Source organism: Magnolia sinica, chromosome 9 (genome assembly GCF_029962835.1).
Source record: "Magnolia sinica isolate HGM2019 chromosome 9, MsV1, whole genome shotgun sequence".
Taxonomy (NCBI): domain Eukaryota; kingdom Viridiplantae; phylum Streptophyta; class Magnoliopsida; order Magnoliales; family Magnoliaceae; genus Magnolia; species Magnolia sinica.
The window spans coordinates 9,778,596-9,797,684 of record NC_080581.1 but is presented as its reverse complement, the minus strand read 5'-3'; positions in this window follow the sequence as shown (position 1 = coordinate 9,797,684).

Genomic DNA, 19,089 nt, shown 5'->3' with positions numbered 1-19,089 from the left:
TCATACAGTTAGGTGGGCTATAAAAATCACACACTCACATGGTGTGGTGGCCCACACAACTTCTACCAGTTCACACGACTAGTTGGGCCACCCAAAATCCAAAATTCCTATAGTGTAGTGGTCCACATGATTCCTACCAACTGACGGTCTAAACAAGGAACAACCATTACAATAGGTACCATGAAAACGACTTAGATTCCAGTAAATATATAGGCAGCCCCACACTCTAAAATGATCTAATCAAAATAGATGAATGGCTGGTGAAACATGTATATTAGGTAGCCCATGATCAGTTAAAAAAGAATAGATGGATAGATTTCTCACAAACATTACTGCAGCTCTAGGAAATATTTAACGGTGGACAAGTGATCAACATTGCTCCTGTGGCATGAGATTTGGATCTAACTAGTCTATGGGACCATACCCTAAAATGATAAGGATAAACTGATGAATGACATGTATCTACATCATATTACAAGGTGGAATCCATGGTCAAGGAAGCATCCTAGCATATAGGGGGCACACTAGAGCCTAAGAGTTTCCAATGGTTATAACTACTGTTTCTACTTGCAGTGTGGCCCACCTAAAATTGAGTTCTACTTCATCTTGTGTCCACGGGCAAGAGGTGGGCCCACTTCCCAAGTGACTGGAAATATAGGTAGTGTGGGTATACAACACATGCACCTAGGTAGGCTCCACATGCATCACGTTATGTCCAGGGAAGTTTTCATTGGTAAGCACGCAACTCCCTTTCCTTATTATTATTATTATTATTATTATTATTAAAGCTATTATTATTATATTTTGTATAATTATGGGTCCCATTGACATGGTGGGGTCCACCCCATAAACAGTTTGTACAACAAACAACATCATAGTTGATATCACCATTAGATGAATGGCATGGCTATAAGGTACATACATCAGGTGGGGCCCTCAACACATGCATGGTCTAAATGATGGATGACCTGGATATAAAATACATGTAACGATTTGGCTTCGCTATCCAATGACCGACCCAACTTTGGTGGCAGTTACACATCACGATAGAACTCAAGGGATTTAATGATAGGGATTTTTATTCTCACTATTTCTTATAGTGTGGTCCACCTAAGGCGTGGATCTATCTCATTCTTTTACTCATGACTTAACATGGTCTGAAGGAGTGGATGAATGGCCCAGATATACTTTTCGTCAACAAGGTGGGCCCCAGAAATATGTGAGCATTTTTTTGTACAATTTCCACTGTCCAAGTGGCATGGCCTGCATGAGCTTCTAAACGGTCTGATTTTTGATATTATGCAATGGATGGGGTTGGTAAGATGGATGAATGGTGTGGATTTAGCACATACATTATGGTGTGGCCATGATCAGCCGCACAAAACTTTACCCCAAAGGTGGGCAGGGACCGCCCTCTCTGGACGTCACCTCCTCCATGCCTTTTCTTTTTATTTTATTTTATTATTTTATTTTGTATATTTCTCATCAAGGTGGGTCACTTGAGAGATCCAGTCCATCCATTGTGTGTATCCCACTTGGTGGAGGGGTCAATCCAAGTTTTAGATACATCAAAATTTCAGGTGGACCCCACAAGTGCTTTTATACACTTGAGCTCCATGTTGTACAAAAGGTTCAAGGAGATTAAAGTTACATGGGTCCCAAAGTGATATATTTATTATATATACACAGTTCATTTTATTTTTTTTTGGGAGATCATTTTAGAGCATTATCCAAATAAAATGAATCATATCCAAAGATTATTTGGACCTCACCACAAATAGCAATGACGATAATGATTTTATAGTTAAACAATTCACAGGGCCCACCACAACGTTTATTTTCCATCCAATCTGTTCATAAGGTCACAAAGACCTGAATTAAGGGGAAAAATATTGGTCCAAAACTTCTATGACCCAAAAAGGGTTTTAATGGTAGACATTCAATCCCCTATTGCTTTTGTTGTGTGGCCCACTTGATAGTTAGATTTATCTTATTTTTCTTCTTAAGCCTTAAGACAAGCTCGCCAAATGGATGGACAGTTTGAATGTAACACATACCTCATGATCAGATTGATCCAGCTTCCTATTTTTATTTATTTATTTATTTACTTATTATTATTATTTTTTAATGGTGTGGGCCACTTGAGTTCCATGTACGACTGATTTTTGGGGTATCCCATTTTCAAAAAGGGACCCAGCAAATGCACGGTGTAGATGATCAACATACATCATGGTGGGGCCTATGGTGGGGCCCACTATCCCTGCCCGCAGTAATAGCTACAGCGTCCTTGGACGCTGGACGTCAGCAGTAAGGGCCGTCAACCCCTTGCCTATCAATTTTATTTTATTTTTTTGGTTTTAGTGTGGTTTTTCATAAGTGGGGTACACATCAAGATAATCAAGTCCGTGCATTCTCTAGCTCGTGATCCATCTAACGAGTCCAATATGCAGCATGTTTTGACACACAAAAATATCACAGCGGGCCCTAATAGGTTAACAATATTAAAATAGTCTTTTTTATGGTTTGGCCTACCAGAGATTTGGATTGGCTTCATTTTTTGGCTCAATGCCTAAAATGAGCTGGGAAATTGGATGGACGGTGTGGATTAAATACATACATTATGGGTGGGGCCCGTTGGGGACCCACAGCCCCTTCCCTCTTCTCTTTCAAGTAGCAGCGGGGACGCAATGTCCACTTCTCTCTTTTAAAAAAAAAAAATTATTTATTTATTTTCATGGTGTGGTGTGCACAAGTGTGCATGGTTGTGAGTGTGTGTGTTTGGCCAGCCCAATGGGCCATGCTTTGGATGGTTTGGATGGCATACAAAGGTTCTGGTGGGGCCCACTATCAATGGGTCCCACATAAAGTCTATAATGAATTATTATTATTTTTTTGTATGAATCCTCTTATGTATCCATACCACTAATCACATCATTATCATCATATCATCACAACTTTTAATCATCTTTTTGTATGAATTCTCCTATACATCCATACCATTGATCACATCATTATCATCAAATCATCACCACTATTAATCATCCAAGTAATTAAAAAGAGAACAAACCATAAGAATGGAGGGGGTGTACTCACCTTAATGGACTAGATGGATAGTTGAGATGGATGGAAGGGATGAGATTGATGGAGTTGATGGCCCACCAAGATCACTCCTCTCTTTCTCTCTTGTGTAGAAAAATGGTGAAATGCTAAGGGATGAATGACTATTTGTAGAGAAATTGTAAAAATGTGGTTAGATTTAATTAATGTGATCTTGGTTAGCTTAGACTAAGATTATGATAATTAATTCATGATTTGTAATTAATGGTAGATTAAAAGAGCATGGGATGATATGATGTGATGATGTCATACATCGGCTATGGAATGAAGAGAAGTTGACTTTGGGGAGCACATGAGAGAGGGGATGGTATGGGTGTGTGTGACATCACACATATGAGTAGAGATTCTCTCACCCATGTGTGGCATGTGCATGTGTGCATGGCATGAGTTATGCACATGTGTGGAATGGAGTACATGACGCCTTGCGTACATGATTCATTAATGATTCTTCACGGCGTATCTCACTAATGGAGTATCATATAGACGCACGGGTGGTGCTTACGCGATCGCAGCGATGGGGCGGTCGATATGAAATAAGTTTCGAAGCCTTTGGGATCTGGTCAGTCGGGTGTGCACTATACTCAGCTAGTCCAGGTTTGGCTAAGGGCGTCGATCATCGTACACATAAGCATAGGAATAGTATGGAATGGACGGGGTCTTACAGTCTCATTCAAAAATCACTTGATCTTTCAAAAGTAGTGAGTCCAAATCCTTTAATGGTGTAACTCATGTTTCTTGTATGGTCAACATCACACAACTCTATAAATGGACCAAATTTCCTTTGTTATACATCAAATCTAAGTGATCTTGAGCTTTTTGGAAAGACAATTCAATAAGCTTTATAATGTGCAATTAAAATATCTTGATTAACAACCATTTGGTCTATTATCATCTGACTTGAAAGTCATGAAGAAATTAAGTAAGACTTATGCTATGGAAGGTGCACTTCGAGTTAGTGATGATAGACCAAAATTTCTCATTTAAGTCGATTAATAATTTATTGGAAAGCTTATCGAATTACCTTTCTAATAAGCCCATGGTCACTCAAATCCGAGGTGCAACAAAAGAAATCTAATCCATTTACTAAAGTCACGCGGTCTAACCATGCAAGCAACGTGAGTCACACCATCAGAGATTTTGGACCCACTTTTGAAAGATAAAATGATCTCCAAATGAGGCAATTTTAGTTTTATTTAAAAGTTCATTGAATTGTCTTTCCAATGAACCCAAGGTTGCCTCTATCAAACCTGTAACGAAGGAGTTGTGACCATTTTTGTGGGACCACATGATGCTAAAAGCAAGAATGAATGCCAACAATTCACAATGCCATCATAGAATTTAGGCTTACTTCTGGAATGTCAAATGGTGTCCAAATGAGATGATTCTAGTCCTATTTGAAAAATAGTCAAATTATCTTTCCAATGAGCCTAAGATCACTCTCATCCAACCCGCAATAAGGTAGTAATGATTGTTTTTGTGGGATTGTACGCTACCGAAAATAAGGGCGATCACTAATAGTTTGTGAAATAGCCTCCGAATGAGATGATTCCAGTCTTTTTTGAAACCTCATCAAATTATCTTTTCAGCACCCGAACTGACTTGTAACGAGGGAGTTATGACCATTCTTGTGGGATCATACAATGCTGGAAATGAGTGCGAATGTGAATGAGAATGCATATTAAAAGCGAGCGAGTGTGTACTTAGGCTCGATTAACTCTTGTTTCCAGTATCTCATTATCTTGTTTCCAGTATCTCATTATCTCGTGAAAACATCACAACTCCCTCATTACAGGTCGGATTGGGTAGACTTGTTAGAAGATAATTCGATAAGCTTTCAAATAAGGTTAGAATCATCTTATATGGACACCGTTTGACCTTTCAAAAGCAAGCCCAAAGTCCACAATAACAATCATAAATTGTTCGTGTTCCCTCTCATTTTTAGCATTGTGAGATCCCATGAAAATGGTCATAACTCCATTATTACAAGTGAGATCAGGGAGATTTTGTGCTCGTTGGAAAGATAATTTGATGAGCTTTCAAATAGGATTGTAATAATTTTATAACTGTTTGATATTTCAAAAGTGGGCTCAAAGTTTAGCTCACGAAAAATAGAGACTACCGAACAGTTTCTTCCTACGCAGACACATCTAAGTAGAATCTTTATAGGAAGAAGAAGAATCTATCTTCTAAAAGTGGAGTTTTTTGCTATCTCATTTATTTACTTCGATTCATTTTTAGACAAAAGACCTATATAAGTAGAATCTTTTGAAGAAAGAACCCATCTTCTAAAAGTGCATTGTTTTTAAAATAAAATTTTTCCATCTCATATGCTTTCATTTTTTTTATAAACAAACCCATTTCATCATAATAATAAAAGAAAAGGAACACATTTCTCCAAAGTAGGAATTTTTAAAATTGTGTGGATTGGATACTACAGCTATGTGCGGAACCTTGGTGGAGCTTTGGAATGGTGGTTATGTTTTGAGGGGGAGGTGATTAGGACCAAATAAAATATATGCACTTGAATATGCAATTACTTATTTAAACTAATATGTCAATTAAACTAATGAAGGTAATTAACTCTAGGGCTTCCAAGCTAATAGAGGGTCCAATCACATAGACTAGTAAAGATATACCAATTATGTTACTAATATATAATTGATAGTGTATATGTGGGTGGGATGTGCTAACTATTTAACTCCTCATAATCTAAGCATGCATAAATATAATTCAACAAAATAATTACATTAAGTATAATTCGAAATGTGCTTAAATGACAATCCCAAATATAAGTATGTATAGTGGTTTAGTTTCTCTGCTATACTCTCGGTAGACGCACTTTCCTTTAACCATTACAAGTGTATACCCCCGCTATAGGTGACACATGGATGAACGTGATAAGGTCGATCATCGTCTTGCCAAGGATAACTACTTTGAATCCATAAAGCTTCTCTGGATTCCTCACAGAGACTTCTCAAATACACCAAGAAAAAAGCAAGAAAATAGAAATAATATTCTAGAAATTTTGAAAATTGATTGATTGATGAAATAAACGAGTCTATAACCCTTTAAATATGGATACCAAGCCCAACGGATGAAGAGTTACAATCAAACCAAAACTTACTAAAAATAGTAAAAACGGAAATAAACATGGAATTCGACAGTCGATTTGATGGAATCTTGCAAATTTAGCATGGGTAACTCCGCGTAGTTAGGTTTTTTTTTTTGGTTAAAGTAACTCTTACTATCCCAAAATCATATATGGTACGTTGAGTAACTCATTCTAGTTTGCAAGATATCCCTGTTTTAAAGTTCTGATGGTTTTGATGACTTTTGCCTTCTATCGGGCCTTCTTTGGTATATCTTGGATATGAAAGTGTTTGTGACCCGCTCTACATCAATAGGCCTACACAAGGACTAACCCATGTACTCACCCGTGTCAGTGGCCTACGTAAGGACTTACCATGTACACACCCGTGTCAGTGGCTTATGTAAGGACTTACCATATACACACCCATGTCAGTGGCCCACACAAGGACTTACCCATGTACACACCCATGTAAGTAGCCTACACAAGGACTTACACATGTACTCACCCGTGTCAGTGGTGATATGATCCTACACACGAACATACATGAGTTTGGGTTACAAACTCTATATTTAATCCTACACAAGGAGTGTGAGGACTCTTTCAATTGACAACTTATCGGATTAAGCCCATTTTGTACCGCCTTCTTAGGTTGCTTGATCGATGTTCTCCCGTTCTTTAATAAACTCTCCTTTTGCTCAACCGATCATTGATGTCAATGCTTTCTTAAGGCTTTAACTCCAAGATCAAACACCCTATATGTAGTGCTCCATTGAGGTGACAATGGTGGTGAGAGTTGGGTAGAATCTCCTACAACTAATAGAAAGTTGAACTTCTAGGGAATTCTTATTGATAAATACTAGATAAGTTGATAGATATTAGGATTTGCCAATAGAATCAGAGTATAAACTCTAAAAAAGGCTTCAGATCATGATTTCGTTGTAGAGGAGCTTGGAATGCTCATTAGAGTGAAGAATCATTAAGAAGAGAGAATGAATCTCATTGGAATAGAGTATAAGAGGTTTAATAGAGCTTATAATGCACTAGTTAGGGTATTTAAAGTACCAAAATTCATAACTTGCCTTAAGATCTGAATACAATATATATATTGTTATGAGAAAATATGACTTGACCACTCTTGAGGTCGTCTCGGGCCAACAAGCGTACTCATTAAGGTGAATCTATCGACAAGGAGATTAGTCCAACCCCTAGTCGACAAAGCCGGCAACTCGAACAACCAGAGCAAGATTCCTGAGCCCTCTCACAGTTTGGTTCAGATTAACTTAGTTCAGATCGTTTTCGGTTGACCGGCAGAGCTCAACTCGAATAAGCTTAGCTCAGATTGTTTTTGGTAAACCGTTAAAGCTCAGCTTGGACAAAAATGAACTCATACCATCTCAACCTTTGATGTCCTGACCAGAACTGTGCTGAACTATCTCCTCGGTTGAGTGAATGATATTTCTCAGTTATGCATGATTCAAAAGTAACCTCCAATCCGCACCACTTGCGTGTAACCGTCCACTGCGTGATTCCAGGGTAATTCCTAACATTCACCACTCATGCACATCTTGCCCAACGGCTGAGATTATGCCTAAGATTACGGGCCATCTTGCCCTACGAACACTATAAATAAGGGGCCCACCTAGATGTAAAGGTAGGCAAAATCTCTCGCCTTAAACCTTTTAACATGACTAAATCCAGATTCCTAGCCTAACTTTAGCATCGGAGGGTCCCCTGCTCTAGCTAGGTTCTCCTTTGTTTTTCTCCTATGCAGGTGCTCGAAAGACGAGAGAGGGCGGCCCAGATTCTTGCATTAACATATGTGTGTGTGTAACGCCCCAGTTTTCAGGACCCGAGTATACCACTCGTTTCCTGAAAACCTGGGTGTTAACTGAAAATCAAAAAATAATTAAACCAAATCAAAGTGCGGTTAAGGAACTAAGCGTGGTATAAATGTGACCTAACCAAAAGCAATATTCAGGGCCACACAGTTGGGGCCCATATACAAAACCTTAAATCTTAAAATGTTTCAAGAGTTACTAGCTAAAAAGGAAATAAAAGCAGCTATTGATTTAGTCCGTAAAACTCCGCTGTGTCCTGACGAGGCTCCTCTTCATAATAGTCTTCTCCCAATCCCGTGAGGTCGGCATCCAAATCCGCCCCATTCGCACCCATATTTATACCTGCATTATCTGTATAGTTATATATTTAAATGATGAGTAGCCAGCTCAGTGTGAACTCCCCTCAAGATTACACACCACCGCATTAACCAAGCATTGTTTCAGATAGGAAAACATATAAAATATTTCATGATGATCTTGTTTAAGTGCATGGATGCATGAGTGTACGTCAACTAGGGGTGCATATCCAGTTGGTCAATGAGTGGACCTTTCAAACAGTCGGTCCGATAATCAAGAGAATGGCCTTTTGAACAGTCGGCGTATTCATGCATGGGGATGAGCCTTTCAAATAGTCAGCTCATCCCAACAAGGAAATGGACCTTTCAAACAGTCAGTCCATTCAGGCAAGAGAATGAGTTTTTTAAACAGTCGACTCATTCAACTTGCGAAGGAACGAGTTTTTCAAATAGTCGACCCGCTCAAGTAACATAGTAGGCCTTTCAAACAGTCGACTCACTTAAACAATGAATGGGCCTTTCAAACAGTCGGATCATTCATGCTAGGAGGATGAGCTTTTCAAACAGTCGGCACATCCGAATAAGAGAAATGGACCTATCCAATAGTTAGTCCATTAAAAAATAGGAGTGTCATGTATGCATGATTAATTCCCATCATTATTATCCGAATTTGCAAGCAGCCAATGACTTTCTAATAGGTATCATAGTCCAAGGTTTATAAGCACGTATTACATAATTATCCTTCAAGTAAAATTTGGCATACTACATATATAGTTTCCACAAAATAGATATTAAGCATGTAATAAATTTTAATACTACTGCAGATATCCATAAAAGCAGAGTCATTAATTATTAGATAAAATTAGAATTGGAATAACACATGATTTAACATGGAAGAGGAAAGCTCAAGGGATAGAGTCCTCACCTATAGGGTTGTGTTTGTGAACTCGGTCCAAGTCTTCTTGTGGCCCAAGGTCACTCAAGGAATCTTCTAAAATTATAGTTTGTATTTGTCAAGTATTTCCACGGCTTGGATTAACAGTTATATCGCAATGAAGTCCCATGGATGGTGCGGATATGCAGCACATCATGAGGTGGGCCCCACCCGTCCAGAGGGCTGGACGGTGTGGATGAAGACATACAATAAAGTTAGGGCCCACCGTCACATGGTCGGTGTAAATAAACACTAACATTAGGCGGGATCTACTGCACCAAAAGTGCAGATAAAACAGTCATACCATGGTGGGATCCACTGCACAGGTGGACAGTTTGGACGAATTACGTATATCAGGGTGGAGTCCCCATTTATGGCCCATAGAAGTTTTAATGATCAGAAGGTATTTTGGTATCTTGGCCATCCATGACCGATCATGGGGGCACATCTAACGAATGGTTCAGATGGCACCGACACCACCCATGACAGTACACACAATCCATGTTACCCACCCTGCTAGGGGTCAACAATAAGACCTCGAGTGTTGAAACGAGGTATCTCCACTTAGACTGCCAGTTGGGCTATGGACTTAGGCATTCACATCCAGTGCTGGACGTCTACAGATGGACAATCTGGAGGCGTCCATTGATGGACGGCCAGGGATCAATGGTCCTTGAGGGATGGAGTGGATTGTATAATAGACATGTCAATGTGGGGCTGAGAAATGGATGGTCCAGATGCAACCCTCAAGATCAGACCCATAGAGGCTGCTGACGGACGGCCTGAATGCAATCCACATATATTACATTGCGTGGAAGGATTGCATATATCAGAGGTGGGTACCCACCATCCAGACCTGCTGGACGGTGCAGGTAGGCCCCATGCATTGAGATGGGGTCCATGGTGAGGGCCACACGGTAGTAGATGAGGCCGGGCGCAACTAAGGGTGCATCGAATGCACGTGATCGATCCATTGTACAGTTTGGTTGGGCCCACCACAAGCTGTGGTGTCACTGGTACCATTGGAAGGCACCGATAAACAAAAGTCCTTCGATGAGAGGCCAGGATGATCTGATTGGTGGTGTGTTTATCTTCACTGTGGCCAAGGAGATTAACGGTTAGGATTTGGTATACGTGTACCATGCGTATGGAGATGAGAGAGTTTTGATGTCGGCGTGGCTTTAGTGGATGGTATTCACGTCCATCGCTGGACGTCCACTGATTGGACGGTCTGGGAACACCCATAGATAGGCGGAGTGGATGTACGATACATGCACTAGGGTGGGTCCCGACGTAGATAGGCCACCCCACTCCTTTCAACACGTTCCTATGTAAGTATCATATGACAATATATATATATATATATATATATATATATATATATATATATATATATATATATATATATATATATATATATATATATATATATATATTTGTTTTTACTGCATGCAGCATCGTCCAGTGCCTGACGTCCTTTGATGGATAGCCTGGGATAAACCACATCATCAAGGTGGGGTCCACATACGTGGCCCACCAATTGGTGTAGGGTGAGGCCACCTGCTGATGCAGGGTGTGGCCCACCTGCATTTGTACAGGGCCCATGACCAGGGTAGCCCACCAGTTTTGGTTGAGGCCCACCTGCGTTTGTGCAGGACCTATAACTAGGGCAGCCCGCCATCTGCCAACGTAAAAAGAAAAACGGCCCCTAGCTGCGTGCCGTTTGAAGCCCCCTTCCAGCCTCGATTTTTAGCTCGATCACGGCCCATCCCTGACCGTTTCTTTCGACCCATATCAGTGCTCGACGGAGGCATGTCGGCTGCCATTTTTCCAGCCAAGGAATGGCCTGAACAGGGGCGTTTTCTTCCTGATTTCCGGACTGTTTTCGGTTTGATTTTTGGGGCATGCTGCAGCTCAAATAGAGCTCGTTTTCAAGACGCACTCCTAGCCATTTTCAACTGATTTTCACCTGTTCTATAGGCTGGATATGTAGTTGATTGCTGCAGGCTGCGTTCTCAGGTGTTTTTCAGCTAAGAAACCAACCGTTTACAGGTCTGTTGGACGTCTGATGCGGCCAGCTCCTGAGCCGTTTCTCAATCAGATTTAGAGCTCAAACAGGGCCTGTTTGTGGGCTGTTCCTAGGCCGAGTTTCAATCCCCAGCTGGGGCCATTCCCATGCCGTTGTTTGGCCCTAAACAAAGCCCGTACTTAGGCCTGTTCGGTCCTTAGAACAGTGCCTGAACGCATGCCATATCCAGCTTTAAAACAGAGCCTGTTTTTAGCTATATGTGCGGTCCCGCTGAGGGGCGTTTTCAGCCACGATCTTAGCCCTGTCTACTGGGTTGTTTGGGGTGTGGGTGAGGTGCGATGGAGCCTTAGTGTTGAGTTTATCTGACAGTTGCATAAAAGGGTGGAGGGAGAGGTTTCACCTCCCACAGTTGGGTCCGACCCGAGCTTGGGCTGGCGTGTATGCACCCACCGTTCCTTTCACTTCCTTTCCCTCCTTTGCCTTCCTCTGACTCAGGTGGTGCTGCTATGGTCCCACACTGACTCCGCTCAGTCCATTTTTCATGGACTGAGTTGGGGCAGTGTGCTCCAAGCTCACCAAAGACGCACTTCTTCTCTCTGTTTTCTCTTTCTTTCTCACCTCTCTTTCTGTGTGGAGTGTGAGAGAAATGAACCTCCCCATTTATAGGTAGGGAGAGGAGAGTTCCAGTGGTTGAGATTGGTTCTACAAATCCCTAAGCAGCGGCCGTCGGTGCCTGCCTCTGTTTTTCCCGAAACGGAAAGTTCGGCTGGACATTCCTCCTTGCCTGGTTGCTTTTGGTTTGAAAGAGAGGGACCTCCCTGGCAGGCGTGAGGATGCCGGCAACCCTCCAGGTAAACCGACGTAGTTCTCTCTATTACGCCAGCGGTCCGATTGCCCTCTACGGATCCCGTTGTTTATGATAAAATGGATGGTTAATATCGATTTCCTTCTTTCATTTTTGGGGGGCCCCATCCTTATACGGTTCCGTTGGGGTGGACCCCACCGACAAAATGGATGGTCCGGATTGCCCGGAAAGAGGTCGGGGTGGCTCACTTAGGGGTTTGAAACCCATCAGTTTCAAATGCTGAAAGTGACGGGAAGGATTTCTCTTATTTTTGCAAATAGTCAGTGTAAGATCCGTATCCTATACCGTACCGATCCGTAAGTCCCCACGATCTTCCCGGTTGAATTCCGGTAACCTTTAACCCTTAACCGGTATTTGCGCACGACCCTGATTCATAAGCCGTTAACTCGAGTCAACTCAACCCAAGACTTGTACCCTAGCGACCGCGCCGTCGCCGCGGTTCCGATGCCGCGACTCGCGTGCCGATCCGATACTCTGGCCAAGAGATGTGGGTCAGCGTTCGGTGCGAGGAAAACGCCGCGTGTGCGAATTTCGAGAGAATTTCTACGAGATGTCACTTCAATCAATCAATCAATCAATCCATCCCATCATGTCAAGTATATGTCAAGTATACCATCACCTCTCACCCTTCCCCAAGTAACTCCAAAGTCAAAAAGTTCTTACACCACCCATGCCTTTCTTACATCAAGCTCCACAAAAGTCAAAAAAGGTCTTACACACCCATCCCTCTCTCTCCCATCCCTCTCTCTCCCATCCATCACTCCATCACACATCACCTCTCTTTACAACATTATTTCTCTCATTCTCAAACTCACTTTCCCAAGCAAGAAAAAAAATTCACACGTCCAAGCCTCTTCAAGCCCTCCCAAGCAATAAGTGTGGCCCACCTTTCCTACCCTTTCATCTCTCATCTCAACTATCCAAACTCCATCTCCTCCATTAAGATCGAAGCTAAGGAGCAAATGAAGCCAAGGGAGCAAGAAGATCGAATGGTGGGTGCTTCATAGGCTTAGATTTGCATGTTTTTAAGATGGGCCAAGTGAGGCCTACTGATTGATGGTATGGGTGGCCGATGGCCCACCTTGATCCTCATATCATTCCATGATGGGGCCATTCTCCATGGACCCCATCATGATGTTTACCTTTCTAATTTGAAAATGGGTCATCTAGATCGTCTATTTTTGTGGAGAAGGAATCTCCACTGTTGGATTCTTTTTTTATTTAATGGGCCCACATATAATGGGACCCACTTGATGTATGATTGAATGCAATGGAGGGCCCATAGTGTCGGGGTTCCTCCATCACACGCGTGTCCCACTCTCTTTCCCTTTCTTTCTCTCCCTCTTTTTTTTCTATTTTTTTTATATGTGATGATGATGTGGTTGTGTGGCCCACCTGGATTGGATGGTCCTCACCACGAGGTATGTATTTTATCCAAAACATTTAGAAGTGGGGCCCACCTTATATGTGTAGTACCCACACCATCCATCATTTAGTGGCCCACCTAAGCAGGGCCCACCCCAAGGCATGTGCAATGCCAAACCGTCTAGTGTCCATGGACGCTGGACAAAAAGGGAAAACACTAGTATTAGCTTGTTTCCAAGCTTATGGGGTGGTCCATTCATATAAGCCCCACCTTGGGGTATGTATTCAATCCACACCGTCTATTCCTTTCCCAAGCTCATTTTAGGCGTTGAACCAAAAGATGGGGCCAATCCAACTTTCAAGCGGGCTATAACATAGTAAACAACGTATTTATCCTTGAAACATCCTCCATTGTTTCTATACACCGAAATATGCTCAATATTGTGCCTGTTTTGCTTGTCTTGAGTCATGGGGGGCCATTGGACGGGGTGGATTCACCTAACATGGGCCCCACATGTGAAATACTGCGAAAAAACAAAAAAATAATAAATAAATAAAAATAAAAGATGCAGCAGCTGCGCTGCTGCTGTCAGAAGGCAGCAGGCGCTGCCTGCGCACTAGCGGACGGCGGACGGTGGATGGGCAGCAGCCCACCGGCCCAGCTGTGGGCCCCACCATGACGTATATCTATCATCCAACCCGTTCATTGGGTGGGCCACTCCCTGAAGTGGACCCACTCCAGAAATCAGCCCGATCTAGAGCTCAGTTGGCCCACACCGTAGGAAACAGTGGGATTGATTGGCTACCATTGAAACCCATTTTTTTGGGTCCACAGAAGTTTTAAATCAATATGAAATTGTTTTTCCTATTCAGCCAGGTCTGTGGGACCCCATCAACGGCTTGGATGGCAGATACACGTTATGGTGGGCCACACGTGTGGACCCCACCATGAAGTAAGTGTTTTATCTACCCCATTTGCCCCTGTACACAGCTGCGTCCGTGCAGCATGGGGGTAGCGTGGGGTGCAGCGTGATGTATGTATCCACACTATCCACTGTTTGGATGGTGGGGCCCACCATGATGCATGTGTTACATCCCAAGTCGTCCAACCCTTTTAAAAGCCCATTTTAAGGCTTGAGACTACAAATAAGGTAGATCTATTTATCAAGTGGACCACACGACACCATGAGCATTGAACGCCTACCATTGAAATCCCTTAGTATCATAGGAATTCTGGATCAACATGAAATTTGTTTTCCCTCTTAATTCGAGTCCGTGTGACCTTATGATCAGATTAAATGAGAAATGAATGTTATGATGGGCCTAGGGAATTTTTTTTAATGGTGGAAATCATTATCTCCACTCATAGTTCGGTGTGGCCCACTTGATATGCATGAGGCCTATTGGTGTGGCCCACTTGATGTACATATAGCCCATGTGATGTGGCCTACTTACCATATGAGGGCCCACTGTAATGTATATAAGGCCCATTGGAGGAGGCCTACCTTAATGTATTGGTGGCCCGTTGTTGAGGCCCACCTTGATATTTATAAGACCCATTTGAGGAGGCCCATCTTGATGTAAGTTATGGCCCATCCGTTGAGGACCACCTTGATATATATGAGGCACATGTTATGAGGCCCGTTTGATGTCTTGGAGGCCCATGGGTCGAGGCCCAATGGGATGTACATAAGGCTCAATGCGAGGAAGGTGCACCCGATGTAATGTGCGATTTCACTATCATGCAGGTAATGATGTTTATGACGGTCGTACCTTGGGAGCAATGTTGGTTTGACGTCCACATTATAAGAATAATGTTGGTTAAATGTTCGCATTATAATTCTCCCTATGGCCCATTATTAGGCCCATACCTGTAGGCCGTCTAGGCCCATCTTTCGTTATGAATAGCATCCATCACCATATAACATGTTTAGTATAGTTCCATGATTCATGATCATACGCATCATATATATGCTTGATATGAGAAGTGACTAATTATAGCATATGCCTTTGGGCAGATTGTTTAGGGGCTCCCGAATGAGCGGTGTTGCCCTACATGAGCGCACGATACACGCAGGATTGCTGCATGACTGGATAGTGTGATTCATGCATTAGCATTGCGTGATATGGTACTGTACGCCCTAGCGACATCAGGGCCGTAGCCTCCACATGCGTATCGTGGTTGGCAGGATTGGATACCGAAAATCTTATTCTACATGGGGTGTTATAAATATCCCTGGGTGAAAGTCCTTAAACCCTTATGGTACCAAGAAGTTGCTCCAACGTCTAGACCGAGTGAGTGCATGAGTGCCGAGTGTCGATTATCAGATGGTCGTGCTTTCTATTGTGTCATGGTCGGTTGGAAGGGGGTGAGGCCTTATCCGCCCGAGAGGAGGGGGCAAAGCTAAACTGAGTTTGACCAGCTCGAGGAATAAGTCCACTATTGATGAGCCGAGCCCGATATTGGCAGGCGGATAGTGAGTCTCTTCCACTCGCCTTATTGTGCATGATGGGGCGACAATCTGCTTTGGAGTGTACTAGACCCCGGTGATATTCCAGAGTTGAGCTGTATTGATATGTGGAATGAGGATTCGCATGCTTGAGTTGCATTTCACACCACATGGCCTTAGTATGACTGACATCATTCATGCCTTGCACAGCATGGCCTTGGTACGGCTAATAGCATTCATAGATTCATCAACATATTTCGCATTACTCTGATACTGCATAATTGTATTACTACCTTACGCACACACTTACACCACTCTCTAAGCTTTCCATAAGCTTATGCACGACTATTACATGTAGGTGGCATTGGCTCACAGCAGCACTGAGGTAGGAGCACTTAGTAGATCATTTTGGAGTTTTTGTTCATCATCATTGTATTTTCCTTTATGCTCATTGTACTTGTAAAGTTTTTTATCATAGTAGAAATGTGATGGAGTTTTTGGTTGTTGTTTGTGGGTTATGCCTTTGGTTATGCTTATTATGAATCAAACTGATGTTGATAATCCTCCTCGTAGCATCCCAGGATCAGAACTTGACGAATGGGCGCTGGGAGCCGAGAATGCGGTTCTATGGAGGCTGTCAGTGCTGGATTCGGCGATCGAGAATTTTGTGAGCCTGGTTTCCGAGTTTGGGGCGTGACAGTCAGTCAACAACCATTTGACCACTCCTCCTTACCCAATGCACATTGTACACCATAGTCTAAGGTGCATGCGCACCTTGTGTGAGGTCTCACGTGATGTTTGCGATAAATCTATATCGACCATCACTTAGGGGTCCCGGTATAGGGGCCCTGGCCCACTTTAGAGCGAGGCTGAGGCCCAGGTGGGCCGTTACACACCTCTCGGGGCTGTATTTGGTCCATATAATGCGATTTGACGGTTAGATGGGCACGAGTTTTGTTTCAACGGTGGAACAGGGATTCAAGTGGTTCCAGCGCCTGGTTGGCCATAACTTATTATTCTAAGGTTGTTAGTGGATGTATTGCACCAATGTGACTTAGTTAATTTGTTCATAACCTGTTTTAATCTAAGGGTTTGTTGGGTGTTACCTTCTGACTGTTGTTGGGTTCGACTTGGCTCCTTCAATTCTTAGTGGTCGGCTTTATCATTGAATGAGAGTCTCAACCTACACGTGCAAAGTTTAAGTTGTTTTGTTTAATCGTCTTTAATCCTTATAACTGGGGTCCTCAAGGGTAACACCTGTGTACTAGAGGTATGGGGTGTTACAGTCTACCCCCTAAAAGAGAATTTCTCCCTCGAAATTCAGCACTTCTGTCGAGGACGGGAAATGATGGCAACCTATCCTACAGTGTTTTTATGTATTTACTATTCTCCTCTATATGTTGTGTGTTCGTATGAACGTACACGACTAACAACTAGGTTTGTTATAATCTACCCCCTAAAAGAGAATCTCGTCCTCGAGGCGAGGTGTGTCACTGAAGGGTTAGGAGGCATGCTTTGGTTGCTTTCACGATTTTACCCATAGGGAATGTTATAACTAGGGGGAGTGTGCAATCGAGTTGTGTCTAATTCTAGTTTCATCGTTATAATAGAGCCTATGAAAGATAACATTACGCCGGAATTGAATAAGATGAGTACAGGGGTACCGTTTATGTGAGTTGTACCGCATATTGCCTAGGACGATCCTCCCTCGGCTTCGGCGGTGGAGACAACATATATGCGGGTAGGAGGATTCATCTGGTGTACTGGGGCTCTGGATCTGGGTGGTTACGGCCTCGCTACTAGCCTAACTGCTGCCTGAGAGGGAGGGGGACAATTCCCCTTTAGTGGGGGTGGGAGGCCCTCATCCTCTATTCTCTTATAGCAAAAGCAAACCGTATGTCCTTCCTTCCCACAATAATGACAACTCCTAGTTGTGAATGCTGGTGCGATGGCAGTTGGTATGGCCCTGAAATGCCTTTCTGGCACTGGTGGGGTGGGATGCGCCCGTCTAGGCCTGACTAGGGCGTCCATAGCTGAGGGGCGGGTCCTTAGGGCGTGTTCAAAATCCTTCTCGACCCGCATAGCCTTGTCTACTAGCTCTGCGAAGTCCTTAAAATTCAGGCACATAGCCGCGACTGGATCCCTTGCCAGAGTCCCTCCTTGAACTTATGCAATTTACATTCGACATCTTCCAAGGCTTTCAGCACATACCGAGAGAGTTCGTTGAATCGGGCCTCATACTGGGCAATGATCAAACTGCCCTGCTCCAGTTTTAAAAACTAAGCTATCTTCTCATTCCTACACGACTTGGGGAAGTATTTTTTAAGGAACTTTGTCATGAATCCAGCCCATGTCCATGCATATGTGGCCGGGACGCTCTGTTGCAGGCCCTACCACGAATTCTTTGCCTCTCCCTCCAACAAGTATGTGGCCAAGTTCACCATCTGTGAATCGGTGCACTCCAAGGGCCGCATAATCTTAAAAATCCTCGCTAGCCAGCGTTTCGCCTGCATTGGATCCGGCGCTCCTTCAAATGTTGGTGGTCGGAGCTTTTGGAATTGTTCAAAGATATCTGCGCCCCTACTATATCTTTCCCGGGACGCCTCCCCACGGTCCCTGCTCCTCAAGGATTCCATCATGAGTGCATGCATGTCTTGCTGCTAACGCATGAATACGTCTTGTTGTTGCTGCATAGCTGTAGCCATTTGCTCAATGGCTGTAAAGGCTGCAGCCCCAGTATGATCTCTTGTGGATGCCTCAACGGTAGGCGTTCCTTATGCAAAGTATTGTGATGGCAGCCCGGTGGTGAAGGCCTATGGGGAAGGAGAATCCCTCACCATTTCTGATGCGTTGTCCACATTCGCTATTCTAGGTGGAAGGCCTGGAGTGTACTCTGGACTGTGCTCTCTTTGGCGCTCGGTCGAGAGGATGAGGTGGATATCGACCGTATAGTACGTTGTGACCATAGCACAGGCAGCATGGTTTCCTGAGAAATCAAAATTCATGGTTCACTTGTTTGGGGAATGCCCTGAACCTCCTGTGAAGTAGTGTCAAGGTCAGCTTTCTCTTTACTTGGCTATCGCGGGTTTGCCAGCTGTCCCTAA